Raw genomic sequence first — 9,012 nt, forward strand, 5'->3', positions numbered from 1 at the left:
AGAGATATCAGATGTGACTGATGGAGGACAGCTCAAAGGAATCAGATGATAGTTCTAAGTGTGACAAGTTAGTTTTGCCATCAAGTCCAAAGGGGGAGATTGTTGGCATTATGAGATAAGTGTTGTCCTTGATGGCAAACCTCACTGATGACAAATCATAGTACAGAAGGTCAGCAGCAAGGAATTGATGATCAGACTATAAGAAGAAGAGAAAGTTCATACACGCAGGTTCGTTAAGCCCAAGTCGCGTGTACACGCAGGTTGGCTTCATTAAAAGCACGTGTATGTGGAAAACTCATTTTGGTCCATGGCGGTTAGTCCTTGGAAGTTGTGCCTATGGTTTTGGACCTTTGTGTCTCGACGGACGTGTTGATCCCTAGTTTTAAAGTTGATGGTATTGGATTTCTATGGTTGTGGCCCTTGGTATTGAACAAGGCCTAAGGCTATATAAGGAGAAGGAAATCATTAAGCAAGTGTATCTGAAATGTCTTGAATATCTGATGAAGCATCAGATCCAGTATGCAGGGTTATGGGTTGATGATGCATTGCTTGATCTGAGCTAAGGAGAGATCTCACCTGTTGATGGAGAACTAGATCTAAGGAGAGATCGGGTTCAAATGGTTTGAAATGAACTATCTTTATGATGCTTATTCTAGATCTACATATTGACGCATGTATTGTTCTATAAGTGTTATGAGTATGACTGATGTCTAGTACAGCTGCAAGTTATGAGAAATTATTTTTAGATCTGTACGCGGGTTGGCTTTGATAAAAGCGCGTATACACGCGGGTTTGATTCATCGAAGTAGCGTATACATTGTAAATCTTAATATTTGAAGTTGCAGATGGATCTGATGGTTATTACAGAGTTCTGTGTCTGCTCTGTGTTCTGGTGACTGTTGTTAACAGGGTTTCAGTGATTCAGAGTTTGATGATTGTTTTGAGCTTCAATGATAGTTATGGGTCCAGTATGAAAATTGGATGAAAAGTGGCCTTACAGATTATGTGTTGTGCTTCAGTGTATCCAGTCTGAAAATTGATGAAACGTGGTACCTGGAGGTGAGAAGATTGTAGGCAAGCACCTACGTACTAGTATCTAAGCTAGTACAAAAGCTAAAGGAGATCTTTGGAGCATTGTAGCAGGTAGCAGCCTGCGTACTAGTAAATGGATCGGCTAGTACAAGAGCAAAGGGGGTTGTAGCTCCCGTACTGGTATAAGACTGCACCAGTACAAATATTGTAAAAGGATTTTCTTATTAAGAAGAAGATTGAGATGACTTGCAGCAGGTGGTTTTCACCCACATTGGGTTTCCACCTTATATCTTTGTGTTCATGTGTGTGGCTCTTGTGTGATGTTCTGTTCTGTTATTCTGCACCTGTTTACTGTTAATATGCTTAATAATGATCTGATGCATTTACTGAAGATTAAGCTAACTGAATTATAAGATCTCTGGATATACGCGAGTTTCATTAGATACAGTAGCGTGTACACGCGGGTTCACTTAATTGAAGTAGCGTATATGTTTCTGAGTATGAAATTGAAAAGTTTGATTGATCTGATAATACTGATTCACCCCCCCCTCTCAGTATTACTTCCAACAATTGGTATCAGAGCAGGTCCTTTGGTAGAAGCTTGATCGCTTGAAGGAGATCCGTGGAACAATGGGAAAGAAGCTTAAGAAGAAAACTCATAAGAAGAAGAAGACATCTCAGAAGATCTATGACAGTGGAAGAGTCGATTGGGGATTAGGTATAAGAAGTTCTTCAGATTCAGAATTAGATTCAGAATCATTATCAGGTATGAATGTGTTATCCTCTGATGTTCCTGCTATATTTCCTTGTGAAAGTGATGGAAGTGATAGTGAAACTACTGAACATGCTTTTATGGGTGAGCAAGAAAAGTGTCAAATAGAGGCAATGTTTAGAAGGTTTGCAGACAAAGTTAAAGATCAACAAGATCTATTGAACAAAAGGGAAGAAGAAGTTACCAAACTAAAGGCCCAACTAGAAGAAGGAAACAAGGTAAGAAAGCTTCTCAAGGACAAGGAAGACCAATGTCAAAAATTGCAACATGAAGTGACATCATTAAGAAAAGAAGTCAACGAAAGAAGCACAACCATCAAGAAACTCAAAGATAGATCCAGCTACTATGAAAATCTTGAAGCTACAATCCCCTCACTAAAAGGAGATCTTGAAGAATCAAAGAAGCAGAATACAGATCTACTCCAAGCTATTGCAAAACAAGAAAACGAAGTCACCAGCTTAAAATCTCAACTAGAATGTGCTTTCCGAGTTCGTGAAATGCAGCAGGATCTGAATGAAGAACAAGAAAAGGAGATTCTCAAATTAAGGCATCAGTTGGAAGAAGGAAGGAAAGATGGAGAAGACATGAAGAAGCAATGTCTAGAAAAGGAGGAACAACTTCAAGTTGAGGTAAATATCTTGAAAGGGAAATTAGAAGAAAAGGATAAACTTTTGAGATTTCAAGATAGTACTAAAGCCTTGGATGATATTCTTAGTAGTCAAAGGTCTCCTGCTATCAAGACTGGTCTTGGTTTTCATGAATCTGTTGAAGGTGAATCTAGTTCACAAGGTGAGGCAAGGAACTCTAAAGAGAAATCCAAAATGATCAACAAGGAGATGAAAGGTCAACCCCATCAACAATCAAGGAAAGAGACTCCTCAAAGAAAATCGTTTACTCCTCCTATGAATAATGTTGAATGTTATGTATGTCATAATCTTGGACATGTTGCAGCTAGATGTAGAAGAAGAAGAGTTCAAGACTATTATGCGGACAGGTCATCTCAATCAAGGTACTTTAATGGATATTGCTTTGCTTGCAATATGTATGGTCACAAAGCTGCTGATTGCTACAGGAGGAATATGAAACATGTAAGATGTTATGCATGTAACACGATTGGACATATAGCAAAGGAATGCAGGAACAAAGGATGGACATCACACCGAAAGGAGAAAACCTCATCACACTTGAAGATATGGAGGAAGAAGGAAGTACAGTCAGCACAATGTACTGAGACACAGCACAGCACAGACATATCAGACTCAGGGGGAGCTGAAAGTGTAAACCTTCAGTGTCCTGAATCTCATACGCAAGTTCCTTAAAGGGAAGTCGCGTATATACGCGATTTCGACACTGCAAAGTCGCGTATATGTCAGTCTGAAGAAAAGCAGTGGGGACAGGCTCAGAAAAGGGATCTGATATGATTCAGTCCATTATTTGCTCTATTGGTTAATAGCTACAGTCTGTTGAGGATGTATGGATAAATGATATATCTTGCTATGATAAGATGTTGTGAGTTGTCTATGATAAACTCTCATATGATTCTTGAAGTTACATAGAAGATGTTCAGATCAGATTTATGGTTGATTCTTTGATGATGCATGTATGGTGCTTACATGGTGATCTTCATAAGAACAAGGAGAAGTACAAAGCTTGAATACATATCTTCCTCACTTGATGATGAGTCACTTATATACTGCTGTTGTCATATGCATAAAGATCATACAGTTATGATGCAGGCACTCTTATGGATAAGGATTGTTGCTGATACATGGATGACTACTCAAAGTTGCTTTATTGGAGACATGGTGATGAGTTCTTATCTATATGATGATAGGTTGATCCTTACATATGTTAATTGATGCAGATGTTCCCAAGTAATGATACTTGGATCATGTAGAGCTTGATGAAATGGCTATGGTGGTTTCACACATGATACAATGTGAATGACTCTGAATTCTGTTCAAAGGGATGAATTGATGCAGACATACCTTGTTATAGGTTGATGACCTATTCTCTATAGGACATTTACAGGTTGCTGATATGGAAATTTGTGTACGCGCGTTGTTTAAAGGATATCCGCGTGCATACGCCGTTTTACAAGGGGATAGTCGCGTATATGGCGTACGCGTGTTTCGTAAGGGATATCTGCGTATATACGCTTGTTTATGTGTATACAGACGCGTATATGGATATTTGAAGGAAATCAGCAGGGAAAGATGTTGGTTGCAGAAAGTCTGATATAGGTCTGACAGAGATCATCTGGCACAGGTTCAGGGGGAGCAGATAATCTTCCAATGATGCATTGTTGGCATTATCTTAAAGCTTTTGGTTCTAGTTCACATTTGGTGTTGATTTCAGGAGGAACAAAGGCGAAAGGAGAACAGAAGGATCTCTTGGTTGCTGATCTGAATGGTGATTATCAGATGCTGCTAGTGACTTTCATAAGTCTTGGTCTAGTTATTTCGTCTCTATGTCATATATCTCTTTTGTGGTATCTCTTTCATGGTGTCAAGGTCATGTAACGGCCTATTTTGGTTTCCCCACTATGCCTGGGATGATTGATGCAATGTGATTGGTTGTCATATGTAAAATTTTGATGTATACCCACTTGGTTGGGTGGATGAGTCAATTTTTGTATATCCTCACTTAGTTGAGAGATGGATGTATGTATGAGTCCTAAGTGATAGGAAGGTCTTTTATGATGTATAGAGTCATGTTCTTCTTGAAGAACATCTTTTGTAGACCTTGCTTACAGTCAGGGAGAGCATGATCAGCACACTTCAGCAAGAACAGAGATTCAGCATGTACTCAGAGGGAGCATGGACAGATTGGTACACCTTGGCATATACAAAAGGGGAGACTATTCAGAAATTTCAGCAGGTACTCAGGGGGAGTATGGACAGTGGAATGATTCAGCAAAGGAAGAAAATATCTTGGTCCACCCTTTGCCCTTGATGTCAAAGGGGGAGAGTGATTTGGTGTTGTTGCCATCAAGTCCAAAGGGGGAGATTGTTGGCATTATGATGCATGTGTTGTACTTGATGGCAACCCTCTCATAGAAGAATATCTCACTTATGTATAACTGGGTGAATCTTCAGAAGAGATATCAGATGTGACTGATGGAGGACAGCTCAAAGGAATCAGATGATAGTTCTAAGTGTGACAAGTTAGTTTTGCCATCAAGTCCAAAGGGGGAGATTGTTGGCATTATGAGATAAGTGTTGTCCTTGATGGCAAACCTCACTGATGACAAATCATAGTACAGAAGGTCAGCAGCAAGGAATTGATGATCAGACTATAAGAAGAAGAGAAAGTTCATACACGCAGGTTCGTTAAGCCCAAGTCGCGTGTACACGCAGGTTGGCTTCATTAAAAGCGCGTGTATGTGGAAAACTCATTTTGGTCCATGGCGGTTAGTCCTTGGAAGTTGTGCCTATGGTTTTGGACCTTTGTGTCTCGACGGACGTGTTGATCCCTAGTTTTAAAGTTGATGGTATTGGATTTCTATGGTTGTGGCCCTTGGTATTGAACAAGGCCTAAGGCTATATAAGGAGAAGGAAATCATTAAGCAAGTGTATCTGAAATGTCTTGAATATCTGATGAAGCATCAGATCCAGTATGCAGGGTTATGGGTTGATGATGCATTGCTTGATCTGAGCTAAGGAGAGATCTCACCTGTTGATGGAGAACTAGATCTAAGGAGAGATCGGGTTCAAATGGTTTGAAATGAACTATCTTTATGATGCTTATTCTAGATCTACATACTGACGCATGTATTGTTCTATAAGTGTTATGAGTATGACTGATGTCTGGTACAGCTGCAAGTTATGAGAAATTATTTTTAGATCTGTACGCGGGTTGGCTTTGATAAAAGCGCGTATACACGCGGGTTTGATTCATCGAAGTAGCGTATACATTGTAAATCTTAATATTTGAAGTTGCAGATGGATCTGATGGTTATTACAGAGTTCTGTGTCTGCTCTGTGTTCTGGTGACTGTTGTTAATAGGGTTTCAGTGATTCAGAGTTTGATGATTGTTTTGAGCTTCAATGATAGTTATGGGTCCAGTATGAAAATTGGATGAAAAGTGGCCTTACAGATTATGTGTTGTGCTTCAGTGTATCCAGTCTGAAAATTGATGAAACGTGGTACCTGGAGGTGAGAAGATTGTAGGCAAGCACCTACGTACTAGTATCTAAGCTAGTACAAAAGCTAAAGGAGATCTTTGGAGCATTGTAGCAGGTAGCAGCCTGCGTACTAGTAAATGGATCGGCTAGTACAAGAGCAAAGGGGGTTGTAGCTCCCGTACTGGTATAAGACTGCACCAGTACAAATATTGTAAAAGGATTTTCTTATTAAGAAGAAGATTGAGATGACTTGCAGCAGGTGGTTTTCACCCACATTGGGTTTCCACCTTATATCTTTTTGTTCATGTGTGTGGCTCTTGTGTGATGTTCTGTTCTGTTATTCTGCACCTGTTTACTGTTAATATGCTTAATAATGATCTGATGCATTTACTGAAGATTAAGCTAACTGAATTATAAGATCTCTGGATATACGCGAGTTTCATTAGATACAGTAGCGTGTACACGCGGGTTCACTTAATTGAAGTAGCGTATATGTTTCTGAGTATGAAATTGAAAAGTTTGATTGATCTGATAATACTGATTCACCCCCCCCTCTCAGTATTACTTCCAACACATGGCTGGAACTATTGTCAATGAATGGGCTTCCGCGAGTATCCTTTCCTAAACTGCTTGGAAAGCACTTGGTTCACCATCGCTTCTGCCTGAGATTTGAAATTTGTCAGGCTTCAATAAAGGAACCAATCGACCGTTAGGGATCCTTTCAAATTTGCCTATAACTTTGAGAAGGAAAACCATTCATTTAAACGTGATGGTAGTCCAAGGGCCTCTAGATTACAATCTGCTCCTTGGGCGTGACTACATTTATAGCATGGGAGCTATTGTTTCCTCACTCTTTTGAGTGATGTGTTTCCCGTATGAAGGTAGAATGGTCTATCTTGCTGACCAACTTTCATTCCCCGGTTGAAACACGACTACTAGTCAAATGCCATCCATAACTGGTCTTTTTGCACAAAGAATGTCTCATCAACCGCCAGTCCATCCACCTAATGATCATGAGTGATTCGGTGAATGTGACTAAACCCAGGGGGCACACGCCCTGGCCTGCTTCGGTAGGAAAACCCTAGATATAAAATAGGTTTCCACGTAGAATATATGACCAATCTAACACACCCATTCGTTTAGGAAAATGGGATCAGTTTGGAAAAATATTTCTTCATCAAAAGTTATCTGATTGGAAGCTCACACCATTCACCTTTGTCTACTTCGATGGACAGAGCCGAGGAAGTGCTTTGTCTGCTCCACAGATGAAACAATCTTGCTTTGATGCAAGAACTTCCATACGGTAACGTGGAAACTATACTTTTCTTTATACCTAGGGGTGTGCAAACCTTTTTTATGCAAGTAAAAAATGAGCAACATAACTCTAACCCCATAGTTTTTACTAACTTCAACTACTTAAGTTCAGTGATTGGTCTCGTCAACCATTCACCTTTGCAAGGGCCGACGACACCAGTAAAGTAAAGGAGATGTTTCTACAAAAATATCCTACCTAACCTCAGTAGTTCATTAACCCTTAGGAAAGTAGTTGGTCTTTCCTAGCTTGCATACAAAAGGATTGGAGAAAAGCTTCGCATGGGGCAAGCTCCCTAAAAAATGAACCTACCAATGAGAGACATCCTTATTATACGACTGGCACGAGAAGGTTTACGCGAAGTTCAAGCTCATTAAAAAATAAACCTAGCGATGATCATATGTTCCCCCAGAGTTTAAGCTCATTAAAAAATGAACCCACCTTTTAGTAAATAACCTTTGTGATCACATTGTTATCAGCTTTTGAGTCTTGGTCATGTTCTTACCATCACCTCCACTTTTTAGCTGATCATATGCGTCCACTTGGTTTTTTACCCTTTTGAGGAATAGTTGTGACGAGTGATTCTGTTAGCCACCTTCTTTACACTTCCATGATTGAAAAGTTCCAAACCTTACCTGGAACGAGCTACTACCTGAAAAGATCACTCTTTCCTAAAAAATGAGTCTCTTTTAAGCTCCTTTTAGACTCGTAAAATATAAAAATATTGCCGAGCAATTGGCCTCTCCAACTAGTTAAAGTGATTGGAAGTGCCATCCCTCCTCTATATTTTAATATTTTTGGACCTGAGGGATCATTACACAAAACAATTGAGCGCTTGTCTTTTTCGGCTCACTAAAGTGATCAGAAAAGTCATCCCTTTTGTATTATTTTATACTTTTTCAGAGTTAAGGGATTATACTATGAAAAAGGACTACTGGAGTTTCCTTTCTATCTCATTTCAGACTCTCTAAAACTGAAAAGGACTGAGTTATCTTTGTCATTAAACTCATTAAAACAATAGCAACAAACTTGTCCATTATAGACAAGAGCAAGTTTCATTGTTGCTAGGCTCACTAAAACATCGTGACAGGTTTGCCCGAAGGGAAAATTATAGAACAAGCATATGTTATCCTCCTCAAGCTTGACAAAAATAAAGATGTACTGGTCAACAATGACTGGGGAAAAATTGGGAAGAAAACTTGAAGAACTTCATTGGTAGCAGGACGCTCTTGAACATGACACTTTCACTTCATCACCATGATTGAGTCGGGTTGGGTTATTCCGTTCACTGGTCATATCACCATTCATCCTCTGTACCATCCATTTTTGGGGTTAACGCTACCAATCCATTTCAATGTTGCCGATATGTTCAAGAGAAGTCGCTCAGAGAATTCACCAACCCAAGTTATGCCTCATCCACTACAATACCTTCACACTCCATCTTTCATGACTGCCACCCTGAACCTTGTATCATGAGATCGTTTTCACCTCCACATAATCATTTTCTCTGTTTCATGTCGTAGATGTGGGATTCATTAAGGCCCTCCTATGACAGGTCACTTCTCGTCGAAATCAGCTCATTATCCAAGAAGTTGACCTAGGAACAACCCTTTAAGTAATTTGAAGCTTGCATGCCTCAATGGCAAGTTTCTCACTTCCGGCGATAGGTTTAAATCAATGGCCTTCAACCGAAAGATTTTGCGTGGTGTTCAACATCGACTCATGTATTCACACACCATTAATTGTACTGCAGTACCTTGAGGGTCATT

This window comes from Pinus tabuliformis, chromosome 9 (genome assembly GCF_031772625.1).
Source record: "Pinus tabuliformis cultivar Carrire ecotype Pingquan chromosome 9, CPIR1, whole genome shotgun sequence".
Classification (NCBI taxonomy): domain Eukaryota; kingdom Viridiplantae; phylum Streptophyta; class Pinopsida; order Pinales; family Pinaceae; genus Pinus; species Pinus tabuliformis.